Here is a 16,650-nt window from a genome sequence, read left to right as displayed (position 1 = left end):
ATGAAACTCAGGCTGGCAGCAGATGCTTGAGCAATTCATAAACAGCACCACGAATCCTTCCTCCCATTTCAGGCTTTGCATTAAGGCAGGATCTTGTTATTTTGCAGTGGTTTTAAAACCTGATTATCATTTTCAAGTTAAACTCTAAAGAGCACACTGGTCATTTAGCTTAGAGCTCACGTTCAGGAGATGAATTGATTTACTATTTCACAAACACCGGAAACAAACAAAATGCTTTGGTAAAAATAGCAAATTACAGACTGTTATAAGTGAATAATTTCACCAAGTCGAGTGGACAGCCTGAGTCAGAGACACAAATTCTCTTGTTCCATTTTAGGGACAGGCTTTGGTGAACATTGAAAACTATATATTTGTCTATGCTAAGCATGGATAGTCTATTTTTAACTCCAAAATGATCTGAAGTTTACAACATGGGAAAAAACATTAAAATTAATATAAGAGAGAAAGAAAGTGAGAACAAAGGGGAAAAGGAAAACCCAAATATGTCAACTTAAGAGTTAAGGGTCTTAGTGTGACCAACTTCAAGTCAGTCACTGAGCTTGCTGTCACCTGGGCAGTGTTTACTGTCCACTTAAGACCCAGCTCTGTATTGGCTGTGTGCTACTGTGGAAAAGCTAAAATGCTGTTAACAGCCATTTGGCTCAAGTCTTCTCTCTTTGCCTGTGTGTAAACAGTTGGCCATTTCAGTCTTGATGAGCACTTTCACTATTAAGACAGTAATTACAATAAACCATGCACTGCACTAAACACTAAGTATGTATTATTTTAGAAAGAATATTTAATGAATTTTTATCTATAGGTAAAACATGACATTCGAAAGTCACAGAGCGGCATGCAGTGAAATGTCTCCCTTGCCTGTGTACTCTGGCTATTTAGTTATCTCCCCAAGGACCAGGGTTGGGTTGGTTGGTTGGTTTGTTTCAGTATATTTTCAGGAATGCTTTATGCAGAAACAAATATATACATATGTGTGTGTGTGTATATATATATATAGTCCATTAATTATTTTACACTCAAGGTGGACTCGGTATACATATTCTGAACTTTCCCTTTTCATTTAAATTTACATCATGAGCAGTGTTCCAATTACCACCTGGGGAGCTATGTCATTCTCATGATATATAAGACTAATTATTATATTATGATGAGACAGCATATTATGGTGGTCAAACTCATGGACTCAGAATCAGACTCTCCTGAATTCAAATACCAGTCCTGCCACTCAATATATGTGCCATCTTGGCCATGGTGCTTAACCTCTTGCTTCTTATGTAAAATGGGATAATATAGTATTGTTGGGAAATTATGTGAGATAATACATATAAAGCACTTAGAGTGGTGTATGCTTCAACCAAACACTATATATGTGTTTGCTCTCCTCATGGTACTTAATTGTGTATACTAGTTTCCCATTGATCAATGTATAGCATTTTCATTTCCTCTGCTATTACAATGTTATTGTCCATATCCTTGTATATCCATTACCATTGACTCTTGTGTATGGATATCTGTAGGATAAAATCTTGGATTTGCTTACTCAAAAAGTGTTTACATTTTTAATTTCAATAAGGACTGCAGTGACTTACTTTCTACAATAAAGAACTAATGGGTAATAATAATCTACTTTCATCAACAATGTATAACAATTCCTTTTATTGCAGTCAATACTGTATTGCACACATATGACATTTGATATTTCCAATCTGTGATCAAAAACTACATTTCATTATAATTTTTATTTTAATGCATTTTATTACAAGTGAGGACTAATGGTAGCATAGCTGCTACCAGACAAAACCTTCTATGGATAGCAATTATGGATTGGGCAAAACAAAGATAAAATCTGTGAAAGGTATGTATAACTACTGGAAAGCCTTGTAGTGTAACAAAAGGAGGCAGAAGCTGGAAGCGAGCAGACACTTAGTAAAAGGCAAAAGGTCTATACAATTTGAAGAGAAACCAGAGTAAATGTGGACACTTAGAAAAAAGAAAGGACACTGAGTGATTAGGTTGTTTTCAATGGCTTTTTGACTCAAGGCAGGTTACAGTTTGTATATCACAAGATGGCTCATACTGGATAGAAACAAACCACAAAATGGAGTTCAGGGCTACTATCACAACTAGAAATGAGGGGAGGAAACAATGTGGGTGATACAGAATACGGAGTCCTAAATTCTGTGTGTAAGCTATTTTCTTGTGTGTGTGTGTGTGTGTGTGTGTGTGTGTAAGCTATTTTCAAATCTCTGGAGGATCCTTAAATTACACCTTTATTGGGAGACTCCAAACAAGCCAGTTAAGGCTGAAAGCAGTAAAAATAAATTTTAGTTGAATTCCATTGCAGGAAAAACATAGTGTGAGTTCAGCCAAGTTCAAAAATCACCACTCTTAAGAGAAACATAACAGAATTCATAGTCTTTATGATGTATACTTCAAATGATATAGGATGGAATTCAAAATTACTACACATATGAAGAAACAAGCAGATGGACACTTACCAAAGAGAAAATCAACTAAGATTAATCCTAAAATGATCCAAGGGTTGGGATAAACAGATAAGAATTATAAAACACCTATTACAAATATGTTTAAGACATCGAAGATAATATATTCATAATAACCAGATGAGAAATTTCAGCAGAGGGAAAGACACAGAAAATGAAGGACTTAGCAGAGAGTCTAAAAAAATAGTAATATCCTTAAAATTAAATTTCAGACAATGAACTTAATGGCAGATTGGAGATGACAAAAGATTCTGTGAATCTGAAGTTGAGTCAGACAGAAATGATGCAATCAGAAGAATAGAATGAACATTGGTTGACATGAAAAGAACAGAGCATCAGATACAATATTGAGCATTCCAACATACACTGTGGTGGTCATGAAAATACACCACTTGGATCTCCCTTCAGGGACCTACAGCAAGATACATAGTTGACTGATAGCTCCAAGTGCCCACCATTTCTTCTGAGCCCATCTCTTTCTCCAGGCATTCCCAAGTAGTAAACAAAGTGGGGTACTAGAACCAGGCCATTTCTGCTCAACATTGAACCCTTTAACAGTCTTTGCTGTGGGCAGCCCTATCAACCTGAGGTTTTCTCACAGTTGGACTGCAGCCTGAGTTTCTTCCTACTTAGTCTTTCTCTCTTCCTTTTCTTCTTTCACAGATGTCAGAACTGCATCATGGCATGAGGGCTCTCTCCATCTACTCCTCCCTCCCCCTTTATCATTCACAGGCATTTCCCCCAGTAAATCTCTTAACTATCTAATTCTGTAATGTGATCTGCTTCCTGGAGGAATCAAAGTACACGGATGTAAAACTGCACCCAAAATGGAGAGAAAAGAATGGGGCAAAAATAAATTGAAGTAATGCCTAAGTTTTTCCAAAATTTGGTGAAAAATTTACAGATATAAGAAGCTCATAAAAATGTGGCAGAGTAAACACAAAGAAAACCACATCTAGAAGCATCATTTTCAAAATACCAAACACCAAAGAAAGAAAAAATCTCTGTTAAAAGCAACCAGAGGTAAATAACACATTACATATAAGGAAATGATAGTTTAACAGATAAGAATTATTATTCAGGTAGCAATAATGAAATTCAGAAGTTGGTGTAAAAACATCTTTAAAATACTGAAAGAAGAAAAAAAAACTATTAATCCAGAACTGTAAATGCAGAGAAAATGTCCTTCAAGAATTAAGGCATAATAGAGACATTTTTCAGATAGAATTTGTGGCCTACTGAGTAGGAAATGTAAATCAGGCTCTTCAAGCTGAAGACAAATGATACCATAAGGAAACTCATATCCTCGAAAAGGAATGAAGAGCACCAGAAATGGTTAGTGTATGGACATATATTTTTTTAATTATTTTTTCTTAATTCCTTAAACACAATGACTCTTTAAAGGGAAAAATTTGAATTATGTTTTGGGATATAAAACAACATAAATGTAGCATATATGACAGCAATAGCATAAAGTATCAGGATAGATGGAACTATAAAGGCCACAAAATGCTTGCATTTTACTTAAAGTGATATATTAACTCTAATTAGATTGTGCAAAATTAAGGAAAAGAATATAATCTCTCAAATAACACTACAAATAAGCACAAAATCTAATACAGACATTAAAACAGAATTCTAAGAGATATTCACCCAAAAGATATTAACCCCCAAAAAAGGCAGAAAAGGAGATAAAAGAACAACACACACACACACAAAAAGAGGTACAGATGGGACAGATAGAAAACAAATAACAAAGTAGTGTACATTTATTCAATTATTCCAACAATTACATTAAATGTAAATGGATTAAACATTCCAATTAGAGAATAGAATGAATTTTTTTTTAAAGCGAGAGGCAACTAGATGTGGTCTGCAAGAAGCTCACTGTATCATGACACAGATAGATTAAATGGAAATAGGCAGAAAAAGATATATCCTGTGGACACTAATAATAAGGAAATAGGAATGTCTATATTAATGTTGGACAAAGTAGACTTATTGACAAAATTTTTATCGAAAAAATGGGCTATTTCGTACTGAAAATGGTAAGTAATCAGCAATACATAACAATTGTGAATGTGTGGGTATATGCCTAATAGTAGACTTTCAACATTTATGAGTAAATATTGAGATGATTAAAATGAATACCATAAGATTTCTGTTATTTATGTACAAGTCTACCCCATAGTTGGAGACGTTAACACTTCTCTCTCAGAAGGTGATAGAACAACTAGAGAAAACATCAGTTAAAATAAGAACAATCTTAACAACTCTATTAATCAACTCCACCTAGCTGATATTTGTAGACCACAACACTCAACACATTCTTTTCAAAGGTACACGCTATTTTCACCAAGATGGACCAAAGCCAGAGTTATAAAACAGATTTCAATAAATTTTGAAAGACTGACAAATTGCAGTGTAGAAATCCATGTCAGTGAGAGATATATAAGCCCCTAATATTTAAAATTACATAATACACATCTGTAAAAAAAACCATGGGTCAAAAAAGATATTACATAAGAAAATAAAATACTTTGAACTGAATGATAATGAAAATACAACATAAAAGAGATTTATAGCAGTACTTAGAAATTTATAGTTTTAAATGCTTACATTAGAAAATAAGAAAAGTCTCAAATTACTAATACAAGTTTCCATCTCAAGAAGCCATAAAAAGAAGAGCCAACTAAGGTCAAAGTAGAAGAAAGAAAATAATAAAAATAAAAGCAATAATCCATGAAATACAAAAGTGAAGTTGAATACGTTTTCAATACGTGAAGTCATCTGTATTCCTCATTTTATGCTAGATTATTTATTCACTTAGGCATTTTGAAATTTATTTATTGATTTGCATTAGTGTCCTTTAAACATTAAGTGCTACATTTTATTGCTTTAAGTTTTTTTAAATTCAGATATAATTGGTATATAACCTTACATTAGTTACAGGTGTACAAACTAATGATTCAATACTTGTATGTATTGCAAAATGATCACAGTAATAAGTCTAGTTAACATCCATCACCATAACGTAGTTACAAAAATCTTTTTTTCTTGTGATGAGAACTTTATAAAGATTTACTCTCTTAGCAAATTTCAAATATGCAATACAATATCCGTTAAATGTCTTGTCACCATGCTGCACATTATTCTTCCCAGCCACTCAAATTGGTAGCAGCAGCTTTGCTCATAATGTGCAATGTCTCCTCCCACTTCTTCATGGCCGAACTGTTTCCTACAAATAGGGCGAATCTGTGTGATGTCTCTTACTGCCGCTCTTCCTGTCTCTTCTTTGTATCAGCATGGATTCAGGGCAACCTCCACCACAAGCCTGCTCTCCTCCATCCAGTCTTTAATCGTTGCTTTTGCTTTGTAAACTTTCTCAAGATCTGTGTCTAGTCCTCTCGGCTTCTTCAGCAACCCTGTGTGACCTTCACTTCCTTTGGCTGTCCTTTCCTCATATTTTGTTCTTTGGTATGCGACATTTCTCTGGGTTTCTTTAGACATGAATGTATGCACTGTCTTTTGTCTCGGATGTCTGGCCAACATCATCTTTACCGCCATGGTAAAATCACAAGAGCAATATTTTTGTCGTTACTATGAGTAATTCTGGCGACCAATTTTGGGGTTGGTGAATGGTGCTGTGAAAGCAGTATTTCCTTTTCCCTGTCGGTTTGAGCAGCCACGGCTCATCATTTTCCCTTTTCTCAGTCATATAATACATTAAAGAAAAGGATTGGTTCATTAATCGTTAAACAGCTTTAGTTCCATCTTTTGTTCCTTTCCTGCCACGGGCCCTCTGCCAGGGGAGAACCCCCCCCCCCCCCCCCGCCCTTCTTCTGCCCGGAGCCAGCTATTTATATCCTGCATGCAGTATTTATAAGATAAAATGTCAGCAGATTTTGATCTGACTCACCCTGTGAGGAATGTCATCAAAGACTGGACAAACACCTTCTCAGGCCCTTTCATGCCCGGCGTTGTCTGAGAGGTACTTCTACCCTCCTCTTTTTCCAAAGCTTCCTTATCTTTCAAAGCTCAGCAAACATCCTGCCTTTTGAAAAAGACTTTTCTGACTGCCAAGCACACAGTGAAGCTCTCTTCTCTGAGTTCTTTAATTTCTTCCTTCCTTTCTACTGTGGTGGCATGTTGCGGGAGTTAAGGACATGCATCTGGGGACAGGCTGCATGCCTTAAAGTCTCTGTTCTGTAATTCACCAACTGGGTAACCTTACGGACTAGGGTCTCAGTGTCCTAACCTACCATACAGGACACTGTGCCGTATTTTTTTTTATTTTTGTAATAATAATAAAATTTACTATATAGGATTTATCTTAATGCAATTAAATTCACAAATGTTGTGGTAGATAGTAAACATTATGTAAGTGTTAACTATTACCTACAAATACATATTTTTTTCACAATGGTGCATTTAGCATCAATATGTACCAAACATGTAGGTGCTTCAGCCAGTGCTTTTATTTGGGAGGAGATGTGGTTCCAAAATTTTTTTTAATAAATTATACAGTATGTCTATTTTTTGGAACAACTTTATTGAGATATAACTCTTTTAAAGAGCACAATCTGAGGAGCATTGGCAGGTGTATACTCCCATAAAACACCACCACAGTGATGGTGACAAGTATTTCCATCACTCTTAAAGGTTTCCTCAAGCCATTTAGAACCTTCCCTTTCCTTCATCCGTGTCTCCAGGCAATGACTGATCTGCTTTCTGTCCCTGTGGATTAGTTTGCATTTTCTAGAATTTATATCAATGGCATTATACCATTCCTTTTGTATCACTTATTTTTCCATTTAGCATGCAGATTTTGAGATCCACCCAAATTGTTGCACACATCAATAGTTTACCCTTTATATTACTTATTAGTATTACATTGTGTGACTATGGCATGGTTTGTTTACTCATTGAACTATTGACCGACACTGGATTGTCTCCAGTGTTTGAATATTAATAATTCAGCTGTTCTGAACACCCATATACAAGGCTTTCTGTGGTTGCTTTCATTTCTACTGAAAATGAAACTTACATATAACATATTATTGAGCAAACAGATTTTGAAGAAATTCCAGGACTAAGGGGAAGCATGCTTCTGTGGTACACAAGAACGAAGAAGACGTCCCAGTTTTCCATCATCTGTTAGGTCAAAGCCCAAGTAAATCACAAATGTGCAAGTTACTGGCCCTTCTCATCCACAATAGAGTGTATGCTCTCGGGCAGGGTCTGGTACACAAGAGGCTCACAGAATCTGTTTTTTGAATAAATGTTTGAATAAATAAGGGTTTGAGTAAATGCTTATTTTGACATCAACCTCCATGGTGATGTGTGAAACTGTTCTTGACAAATGAATAGATTTATAACTTGCTTTTTTTAAAAAAAATGGATTTTAGGGGAATGGGGATAGCTCAATGGTAGGGTGTGTGCTTAGTATGCACGAGGCCCTAGGTTCAATCCTCAGTACCTGCATTAAGAAAACGAATCAAATAAAAATAAAAACAGAATTAAAAAAAATCAAGGGCCTCCCTCCCAAATAAAGTAAAATAAAATGATTAAAAAATAGATTTTCCAATGATGTATTTACAAGTCTTGTTGGAAAAGCTAGCAGTGATGTAAGAAGTTGTGATTCTTACTTTGTTTGTTGCCCCTCTGTGTTGCATTGGGCTGTTTGTGTTCTATACAGAGGTGTCTCAAACCCCACAGTAGAGTATAATTTCTTACAATTCTTTTGAGGGCAATTATTCTTTATATTTGTCCACCGTAGCTCTAAACACACAACCACGAATGCTGGAGGCTGTCGTTTTCTGTTTGCCAACAGATTGATTGGTAATACGTATGCTTTCAAGGCCATCTGAAATTCATTCATTCAACACTTGTTTATTAAGCAATCTATTACCAAGGTATTATTTTAGGGGACGTGGAAACATCAGTAAACAATAAAGGCAAAAATTCCTGCCTTTATAGAGTTTAAATTTTTATGGAGGGTGGCAGATGATAAACAAAATAAGAATATAAGGCACCTGATGTGCCACATGGCAACAAGTGTGATGGAGAGAAATAAATAAATACTTACGGAGCTGAAAAGTGACATGACTTATCTTATTTTTACCAGGATCACTATGTCTATAGTGTAGAGAATATAACTTGGACTATTTCTGTAGGGAGGAAATGGATCCTCAAGAGGACTGGTTGAGAGTCTACTGTAATTGCCCAAGGGAGAAATAGCCATAGCTTGGACCTGGGTGGCATCAGTGGAAGAAGTGAGAAGTGTGAGCTATCAGGTGATGTTCAAAGTACATTATTGCAAAGACCCTAGACATTGGAGTGGTAGTGTGCAATGGCCAATTGGATATATGGGAGAGAAGATCTGGGTAAAGATCTAAAATTTGGAGTTGGCCCATAAAGATGGCATCTGGACCTGGTAATAGTACCAAAAGGATGCAGTAGTTTGGGGAGATGTACAAGGCCTGAAGCTTGGAGGACTCCAACGATAAGTGGTCAGAGAGATGAAGATGAATCAGCAAAGGAGACTGAGAAGGAGAAGCCAGTGAAGTAGGAAGCACACCACAGAGTTTAGAATCATGGAAAGCAAAAGTCTTTAAGGAGGACAAACGTGAGTTCAAAGCTGAGACTTTTCTGGATGACTAAGATAATGGTATAGAAGTGCTGATGAAAGCATCCCACCTCCAAGGCTGTTAGCACAACGACAAACCCTGGTAGCTCCTGAGACACTGAGGACTTGATTTTTGCTGGAAGACAACCACTACTAGACATGGCTCAGTGAAATCAAGGATGAGTCTTACCAGCTCCTACCTTGATAGCACTGGGCAAGCTAGCGGTGGTTGCTGGGGCTGTCCATAGTCTGATTTCAAAATATGCTGTAAATAAAAATCAAGATGCTGCTTCAACTTATAAATAATACACACAGATTATGAATGCATGAACAACCGGTTGAAAGGGAGAAGTACCTCCTTGTTCCCCAGCTTCAAGTCTTACCCCTGTGGTCATGGACTTCAGATGACCTCCTTTGTCTGGTTAGTTAATTTAAGCTACAGAACCAAAACCAACAAGGAGAGAGGACACAAAAATAAGACTTTAGAGAATTTTAAAAAGATTTCCAAAACTTTCATTGAGTGTTCCTGGGATGTTTGGTAGTTTAAGGATCTCATGTCTGTTTTAAGAGATTGTTTTTGGAATCATGATGAATTTAACTGTGGTCTTAAAAAAAATCTTTTTGTGCCCTAGAAGATGTATTCATCTGAAGAGTGTAAGAAGCTCTTTTTTTGTTGTTGTTTTAACATCATCCATTTTATAAAATAACATTTGGGGTAGAAATGAAAATATCATCTAATTCTCTATATTTTAAAGTATACATCATCTCAAATAACAGAGAATCTGGACTCCATTGTGTATGATACTCCTTTGCTTTGATAAAGCATCTTTGTTACATTTTAATTAAGTTTTCAAAAAGTTTACACACATTACTTGTGATATGTTTCTTACATTCATAAGATCTAGTTCCTGTTTTAATTCTTTCTTCTTTAACTTTAAAATTTAGTTGTGAAAACTCCCACTCTCCATCAACATTCACAGTAAACAGAAGTAATTCTATACTTACAGAAATATTGCTTTCAAGTCTATCTTCCAAAGTTTACTACTTAAAAGGAAAAAAAAAAAAGGCAAGGAAAGAATTTAAAGAATTCCCAGAAATTGCAACAGGGTCTACTTCTATGCTGATGAATAGTTCCTTGAGGAAAATCAACTCTCTTATTAATATAACATCTGGCTTGCATCTTGCATAAATAAAAACACAAGAGCAGGATAGAAGTAATGGAAAAGGGAAGAGGGAGGAAGGAATGTGGGTTTTCTAGCATAATAATGTCTAACAGCCACGAAATCTAATTAGAACACATGTCATCTAATGAGACTGTAGTCAAGAAAATTCCACAGGAGAGGGCAAATGCCTTGTGGGACCATAACAAAAATAGTGAATCAGGTGATTGAAAAAAACAAAACAAAGCACCTAAAACAGCATGCATTGACTACAGGACTCCATTCAGTCAAAACGGCGATTATCAGTGGCCTCTCTGGGGCCATTTATGACTTTAACCACAGAAATTCCATGACTTGGTTAATATGTTTTAAGAAGCACTCTACTGTTCTTGTATGCATGATCAGATTTCTGTTTTTTCCTTTTTGCACTGTCGGTCTGGAAGAAGAGAATATGCCTAATTAAAGACACAAACAGAAGCTGATGCTCATTCTATTACATGGATGAGTGGAATGGTTCCTCTTCTACGGGAAACGCCATTTTGGACAATTTTGTTGGAGGTTAGCTTGATATTACAGTTGAATGTCATTGATTTTCCAGCGAATCTTGTTTGATTTTTCCAGATTTGGAAATTGAAGCAATCAATTGAAATTATGTAGTACCATTGACTAGCATCAAATAGTAAAAAATTAGCTGGTAAAATAGTAAAAAATAATAATAATAAAAACTAGACTGAGGGCTTTTGGTGGTGTTTGTTCTTGTTTTAGGAATCAGTTAGCTCCCTTGAGTTTGACAAAGTATGTCTGGTGTTACCTTTTATCTACATCTGCGCCATATTATCTGGAAAGAAAAAGTGGCAAAGGAAAAGCTGGTTTCTGTGTTGCATAGTGAAATTTCCATGATTCTGGGGACATAAATTGGCCACTTAGTCACACCAATTAGTCTATGTAATAAAATAGGTATATAAAAGAAAATATTAGGAAATTGGGAATCTTATTAAAAACAAAAATGGAATTAGTGTACAAAATATTTATCTACATTTCATAAAATCAGATTTATCAGTGTTTATGCTGATGAATTTTTTCTCTATCCTCGTATTAATCATTTTTATTTTATTTATGATTTGATAAGAACTTTCATAAAATACAAAGCCAATTAACATTCTCAGTGACATTTTGGCAGTCAGTATTGTATTTTCCAATTATATGTACCGACTTAGCTAATATACCTTGAAAATGCATAACTTTCCACCCACTATTTCTGTTTCTAAAAATTTATCCAAATTGAATAACTACACAGAAACATATGGTAGAAAAATGTTTATTTTACCATTTTTATAATACTGAAGACTGGAAACAAATCATGTATTCTCTTAAGAAGGAATGGATTACCTACATGGCAGCATAACCATGCCATGGAGTATAATTCAGCCCCTATGAAGAGGTTGCAGAGTCTGGCCAACTCCATTCTTTTTTTAAAAATTTATTTATTTTTAATTTTCCTTTCCATGTATAACTGAAAAATTATGCTCTACACTGGCCAACTCCATTCTTAATTGTCTGCTTGTTCATGTGAATCGGTCCCTCTATAAAGAGTATTGAACTCTAATATACAATATAAGAGACATGCTAGAAAGGAATATTGAAAGGATGTTGTCAGGTATAAGTAGAAATTCTAATAATTTATTCCCTGCATCTAAATTGAGTCACTCCCTGAGCTGATCCCACACAGCATTAGAGACACCCACGTAAATGATAGACCCAACTCTGGTTTCCCACTTTCTTGATTTCTTTAGCTCTAGTACCTCTACCTTCACCATCCCTTGGCCCTGCATGCAAAGTGTTTCATCCTAGAGGTTGTGTCATCCTTCAGTCTCAATGTCAGATATTCCCTTCCTACTCCCGTCTGTTCAGCTAGCTCATGTTACTACCCTTAATTCAGACACTTTCTCTGACAAAGTCCATCTTCATCTCATTTGCCATCTTTCTCGACACAGTGAAAAAAATTTCACTGTGATTTTTCATAACCTTCTTGGCCCTCTCACTTTACTTTGAAAAAGGATCACCAGTCCTGATCATCCAGCCTGAGATCTGAACAGACACAACTGTACCTTTTATCTAATTTGAGATTTTTCTTTTCATTTTTCTCTCTGTAGAAATGACAGACTTTCTATGCAGTAGCCTCTCTGTGACATGAGGTTTCTGCTCCTCGTCTGGAATCTCTATAAAACTAGATTTGGGGGGGTATATATAAATCTGTATATTTTTGAGTTAGCTGGTTGGTTTGTCATCTATCATTAACTAGATTTCAATATGTAGATTGGGACAACTCTAAACAAATTACCCTGAATACAATCGGAAACACACACATACATGATAAAGCCAATAAGTCACCGTGTTAATGTTATTTTCAGTATAAGGGAAAGGAGACATATTGCAAGATCAAAATGAAGTGAAAACTGGTTAATCCTAAATCTGAACTGGAAATAAGAGCATGAATTCATGACATGTTTTTAGGATTTTTTTTCTTATCTCTGTCCACTAACAAAGCCTGGAAACAATTGTCAGTCGGTAACAGGAACACCCTGCTGAATCCAGGGTATGATTTTGAAATATCATTTGTCTGTGCAAGAAACAAGGACACCGCGGAGAACAGCTGATTCCAGGTCTGGGATATGAAATGGACAAGACGAGCCAGCTCTTCCTACCAGACACAAAGAACACTGCTAATGACTCTGGGCTGTGTCAGGAGTGTTTGGGAGTCAACCTGAAAACTATCCCCCTGGCGAAATGGGTGGAAAATTTAGGAACCATAAATAAAGACAAGTGTAGTAACTTGAAATATAATACCTACGTTAAAATGTACAGCTGTTTATAATAATATTAAAGCAAGACAAAATAAAACAGAACACTTCTCAGACAACTTTCGGAGGAAGGGAGGAATCACACTCAGGCTGCGAACTGGTAAATAAGCAGAAAGAATCAAGCATTTATTTTCTTTTCTATGTGAACCGTCCTTGGGGTAATCATTATGAGAAACAGTCTTGGTTATAAAAATTACTCTAGCTGATAATTGTAGAAGTAATAATGAAATTAGAATATAACCATTTTGCTCCCCCTAGGGCAATAATGGATGTAGATAATATTCATGAATGGCTGCACAAACCATTAGGTGGAAAGTGGATGGAAATCTTTATAATGGATGAATTAAGCTGGCAACACCTGAACCCACTGATTAATCTTAACCTATAAAAAAAGTCTCAGAGGGGTACGTAGGTGGAGACAAAATTAAAAACAAAAAAGGGAATCAAATAGTAAAATCCAGAATGTGAGAATTCTACAAGACAAAAAGAAGTTTTCTTCAAATAATAAATTGCAAACAGGTAAAAGAAGAAGGGAGAAACTGATAGAAACTTTTGAGACAAACCAATCAAATGCCATGTATGGAATTTTTGGATCCCAATTGGAAAATATAAACTATATCAACATTTATGTGACAATACTTCAAAGATATTTGGGGGAAATTTGAACACTGGGTATATTACAAGTTTATTGGTAGTAACTTTAGATGCAAAAAGGATATTGTGTTTATGCCCACAAAAAGAAGGCTCTTATCTTTCCATGGGCATTTTCTTAAGCATTTACAGATGAGATGATATGGTATCTTGTATCCGCTTCTAAATATTCTGGGTCTGTAGGGCAAGTGGGTGGAGTATAAATAAAACAGGATTGACAATGTGTTGAAAGTTATTGAAACTGGATGATTGAAGTCAATATTTGGGATTTTCCCCTCTTTATAACATCCTGGCAGATTCTAAAATTGTGACTTTTTGTTTGACTCATGGGCATCTGTATTATTAAGCCTATTTGGATCATGATTATGTTGATGGGTAGCTCTATTTCCCCTCAGCAATTTAAGAGAAGTTTTAATGGCAGCTAAAAAAATATTGGCCATGGTAATCACCTCCAGGAATCAGAACCTGTAATTAAAAGAAACCATTAGCATGAGCCACAGAAGTGGATGGATGTTTAGAAACAAGGTTGAATTTGAGATCAATCAAAATTGGCACATACTAGATATTTTTTCGGTGTATCCATTTTTTTGTGCATCCGATGCTTGACATTCTATATTGAGTTTTTAAAGTGGGTACTTTATTTTCATGGATCACTAGTGAATAAATATATGCAAGCTCATTTTAAGCAGTGATCTAAATTTTGTGGAATAGCCATACTCATTTTTCTCTCCTCTTAATATTTGGTCTTTGCAAAATAGAGCAAGTGAAGGGGATTCAGTTTCGATTCTCCTACTGGTTAACCCTTTCCTGTTGCTGCTGACCAGACCCAGGGTCTAAAATTGTTGTCCTCCATGGACCAGGGACCAATAATACCTGTTATTAGCCCAGTTATTTTCGGGGTTCACTGGAAATCATTGGACTTGCTGAATAAGATGACACCTTTTAAAACCACAATTACAAAATCTCCTAATCATCCATCATATGCATTTGGTTTCCCACCTTAGTAAGTAATATATGATAAGCTTTTAAAAAACTGATTTGTATTTTATCAAAGCAGCATGCATATATACTTTAACGAGTCCAAAAGTACTAGAAGAATTTTAACAAAACTCAGTGGTTTTTCCCTCCATACTTTCTATAAATAAATGTTCTCCAGCCAAAGACCATCAGGAACAGACCTGTGGTTGGAAGAGTTGGTTTACTGTTCGCTGTAGCTTGGGAGACCACAAGCTATGGGGATCTGCGGGGAGTCCTAGTAAGAAGGTGTTAGATAAACTCATTGGATATGAGCTTGTGTTAGGTGATTTGAGGGAAGTTTTAAGGAAGTTGGTCTTTGCTCAGGATTGGATGCTATCTGCAAGCAGGGGCAATTCTATAATTGGCTATCATCATAAATTTTATCTTGAAGAAGGAGAGACAAGAGTGAAGCTAAAACTGTGTGGGTGAAGAGACAGCAATTGCTCATAATAAGCAGGAAGGGGGAAGTTTGGTTATTTTGTGGCTTGAACAATGCTCGGTTTTGTCTGTGTTCAGACGTGATTATGGACTGGTCTTGATTTTGTCTTGATCCATCCTAGGCACAGAATGGCTTTGTCTGATACTGATGTTCCCTGAAGCTTATGTTCAAGGTGGGGGACATCATGCCTGCCAGCTCCCAGATGTCAGGCTGCTCCCTTTCTCCCTCCTCACTCCCTCAAGTCCCTTTCTTTTATTCTCTTCTTCTGGAATTTACAGACATCCGTCTGGATCATATGCATATTGATTTCCTCTTATGTTAGATGAGGGTTTCTCTTTTGTACATTGCCACCCCCACCCCACTTTTCTTTACCCTCTTCCTAATGGATTTATAATTTTTAGTTTAAATAACATTCAGTGTTTCTTTGACGTCTTTGCAAATGTTATTCAAACACTGAGTGAATTATGATGTTTTCCTTCTTTCTGTTTTTCTTGAAATTAAAGTAGTTGCTTTTTTAATTTGCTTTTTATTTTTGCACTTAATGCTAATTCTTCCAACCTCCTGATAGCTCCATAGGACAATTTTCCATGAGGTCAATAAGCCCAGTTAATCTACCGAGACATTTCCTTCTTCACGAATCCCAGTAACTCTTTTGGAGACTTCCTTGTCTTCTCTGGGCTAGTTTTGCTCCAGGTCTGCTGCACACCGTCACCAGGTTGCTACTTCTCTGAACTATTCTCCTTGGAATTTACTAATCATTTACTAATCTGGAGTTTAATGCTTTATTTTCTAGCTATTATGTCTTCCTCTTTCTTAGTTTACAAACTTGGAGCGAAACACATCCTCCAGAAATTTCATCAAGCTCAAGATGGCACCTCCACGGGGGGTGCAGAGCTGACAGCCCTCCATATGTTTGTTTCCTGTGTCACTACTCCAGGAATGTCTGTATATGTCTGGGCCACAGTTGTTTCCCTGAGATCAACCTCCTGCTCTATCTTGACAAGTCTCATCACTTCCCTCCTATGTTGCATATTTCCTGTTATGAATCTCTCATCATCTCTCTCTCTTTTTTTTTTTTTTTTTTTGGTCTGCTCCCTCTTAAGGTGGAAATCATCTTCAGGAAGCCCCTTTAGAAAGGCTGCAATGGAAGTAACTGTTTTAAGAGCTTGAATTGAGAAATTTTTTTTCTATCCTGGCAGGTGGTAGGTAGTTTGAGTGTAGAACATGCTGTTGGAAATAACTTTTCTTCGGCATGGTAGAGTCAGACCCCATCGTCTTATTGCTCCTTTTGTTGTTATTGAGGAGTCTAAAATCATTCGTATTCCTGATTCTTTGTAGGAATTTTCTTTTTTAATTTTCCTTTCTAGAAGAT

General features: G+C 36.0%; 1 pseudogene; it reads left to right on the top strand.

Annotated features, from left to right (window-relative positions):
- Nucleotides 1–16,650, top strand: part of LOC116280686 (large ribosomal subunit protein eL8 pseudogene) — a 37,152-nt pseudogene that overhangs the window by 17,281 nt on the left and 3,221 nt on the right.

Source organism: Vicugna pacos, chromosome 5 (assembly GCF_048564905.1).
Source record: "Vicugna pacos chromosome 5, VicPac4, whole genome shotgun sequence".
Taxonomy (NCBI): domain Eukaryota; kingdom Metazoa; phylum Chordata; class Mammalia; order Artiodactyla; family Camelidae; genus Vicugna; species Vicugna pacos.
This window is presented reverse-complemented; position numbering and strand designations above follow the sequence as displayed.